This window comes from Pundamilia nyererei, unplaced genomic scaffold (assembly GCF_000239375.1).
Source record: "Pundamilia nyererei isolate P.nyererei 1_Seehausen unplaced genomic scaffold, PunNye1.0 scaffold00104, whole genome shotgun sequence".
Classification (NCBI taxonomy): Eukaryota; Metazoa; Chordata; class Actinopteri; order Cichliformes; family Cichlidae; genus Pundamilia; species Pundamilia nyererei.
In genome coordinates, this window is record NW_005187505.1 from 408223 (window position 1) to 411248 (window position 3026).

Below are 3026 nucleotides of genomic sequence, written 5' to 3' on the forward strand. Positions count from 1 at the left end.
GGTCTCGCTGTCGTTACCCACGTGAGCATTGAAGTCTCCCAGCAGGACAACAGAGTCTCCAGGTGGAGCACCTTCCAGCACCCCACCTAGGGACTCTAAGAAGGCTGGGTACTCTGAACTGCCACTCGGCGCATAAGTGCAGATGACAGTCAGGACCCGCTCCCCCACCCTAAGGCGCAGGGAACAAACCCTCTCATCCACCGGGAAAAACTCCAACGTACCGGCAACAAGCCAAGGGGATATTAGAATACCCACCCCAGCCCGCCGCCTCTCACCAGGGGCAACTCCAGACTGAGACAGAGTCCAGCCCCTCTCCAGGAGACTGGTTCCAGAGCCCAAGCCATGCGTAAAGGTGAGCCCGACTATAACTAGCCGGTACCTCTCAACCTCACGCACTAACTCAGGCTCCTTCCCCACCAGAGAGGTGACATTCCATGTCCCGATTGCCAGTCTTGGCAGCCAGGGATCAGTCCGCCAAGGCCTCCGCTCCTGGCCGTTGCCCAGCACACAATGCACCCAACCCCTATGGCGCCTCCTGCGGGTGGTGGGCCTTCGCTTTTTGTCTGGTCCCTCACCCAGAACCAATTTGCCATGGAAGACCCTACCAGGGGTCAAAAGCCCCCAGACAACATAGCCCCTGGGATCCCTGGGACACACAAACCCCTCCACCACGATAAGGTAGCGATTCACGGAGAGGACTTATTCTGTAATTTGTAGCTGACCCATTATAAGCTCACTCACAGGGGGAAGATATGGTCTCATAATCTGATGAATATATGAACTATTGATAAGATTTAATGTATTTTACATACATAATTTAAAAAAACTATTTTGTACATCAGTTTAAAGCAGATTTTCCTAAAATGAGATGTATAGACTCACATGAACCCTGTTCTCCAACCTCCGTTTCACATAACTGTTGCTCCATTCTCTCCTCTTGTGTTTATCTTCTCTGTCATGATATGAACACCAGAGCTGAGAGGCCACAATAACATTAAGCATTCACTTTACTTGCATTATGTTTTTTACTGCCACCATTTTGGCAGTTTTTGCAGCCATACTTCACAAGCGAGAGGTGGATCTAACTGAGAAGCGGAAGGACACAGCACGTTCATTGTGTAGAAATTTGGTAAAGCACACCCTGATGCAAAATGGACAATATATAGGAAATATTAAGGGCTTGGACACCACAAACTCACAGTCTACACACATACATGTAAAGCAGAGCCCAGAATAATGTTATAACATGAGAATTGGCTGAATTCACCCAAATCTTCCCACATGGTTCCTAACTGGAAACCAACCAGTACGAAATAAACAAAAAAAATTTGTAATCACAACCCCTCCTCTCATTTACCCTCCAGCTTTCTTACCCACTGCTTCTGATGAGAAAGAGCCAAGTTTAATTGTTGTGTTTACAAGCAGTTGCCAATTATTTTTCTTGCATTATCACATCATGTGCTTAAATTATTTTTTATAATAAATAGATGATGTGCGCACAAGACCTACTCTTGGATTTAAAGACAAAGATTTTATTCAATTTTATTTATATATCTCGAAACCATAGCAACAGTCACCACAAGGCATTTAATATTGGAAGCTAAAGATCATCATGGTTCCAAACTATGTTAATGTCAGCTGATTCTACATTATTTTTCTCAGTGTCTGCAGGTCTTACCACCTAGATGTAAAGTCACTTCAGGATCCAGCTTTCCTCTCCTAGTCAACCTTGGAGCTTGGATGCAGAACTGATGAGTGGAGAATCAACATCAAAGAAGAAGAAGGACAGGAGGAAGTCTGGAAGAAGCCACACAACCTCATTATGGAGACTAGGAGACCTTTTGTCCTCCCTGGAAGCTCTTTCTGTAAAATAGTCCTCAGTTGCATCTCAAACTGCTAATTTTTGCAGGATAAATACTTTAAAAGACTTTGCCCGTCTTGGTAGGTTCATCATCACACCTGAGCTGTTCTGGAGGCGAGGATTGCAGGAGTGCAGAGGTTCAGCTGAAAAATAAAATTAAACAAAGTGTGAAAGACATGGCACATCAGCTCCAGGACACAGTTTGGACAAATACCACAGAGTGGCATCCGCTCAAATCGAATTAAATCAGAACGCATTAACAAGACTTTGACCGACACAAATAAGGTCTTAACAGACTTGAGGTCAAGGCTGTCAGATCTTCTTTCTTATCACGTCAACAAACTTCCTGCAAAGGACTCCAGCTTCGACACAGTTTGACCTTTTAATTTAAACACGAGCATTGTCTGCAGAGATGTGAGGGACTGGAGAGAATGACAGGCTGGATAAGCGAGCAGGAAGAACACAGCTGTTTTCTTATAATTAAATGTTTGATGTGATAGAATCAAATGGTAGTAATTAGAAGTTTTTACTGGTGAGGACTGTGCAAAAACAGAGTAAAATATAAGTGTACTAAAAGGGCGAAAACATTGGTTATATAAAGTCTATAATCTGTGTATAGCTGTATGTTGATTGTGTCCCTGTGCTTTGTCTTAACTTTAAATTGTACATTTTGAAATGTCATTTTATTGTACCATTAACAGTATGTGCCATAGAGTATCTTGTAATCTGGCAGTATTGTGAGGAACTAAAAAGGGAGTAAGTGCTGGACTCAAACTGTGGATAGGTTTTGTATTGTTGTATCTTTCTTATTTTTGTTTCCTGTCATCCTTCGCTGTCTCACAACAAGAAAAGAACGAAAGGAAGAAATGAGTCTAACTTACAATAAATGTGTTAATGGAAAGAACAAAAGAACTTAACAGGTTATGTGTTTTTGTTTTGGTGCTGAGGTTAGTTGCCTTCAGGTTGGTAGGCTACCGGTTTGGCCTACTCAGAAGGCCGAACTACTTATACCCGTCTGAAAAACGTAACTTACACATATCTGTTTTTCTACACCCACTGGGTTTAACAAATAACTTACAGTTTTGGTCAGAAGTTTACGTACAGTCATCTTGGGCATGAATGTCCAAAAAAAAAAGAAAGAACTGGATCCCCAAGTTTAACATAG

The 3026-nt window shown here is 42.7% G+C and overlaps 1 protein-coding gene across 1 annotated transcript in view; it reads left to right on the forward strand.

Moving 5' to 3' along the window:
* lhfpl3 (LHFPL tetraspan subfamily member 3) overlaps positions 1-2765 on the forward strand; it is a 61031-nt gene extending 58266 nt beyond the window's left edge. The window contains exon 4 of the mRNA XM_005740806.1: positions 1663-2765. The gene's annotated coding sequence lies outside the window, so the exon portion shown is untranslated. The remainder of the gene's footprint in view (positions 1-1662) is intronic.
* Positions 2766-3026: the final 261 nt, after the last annotated feature.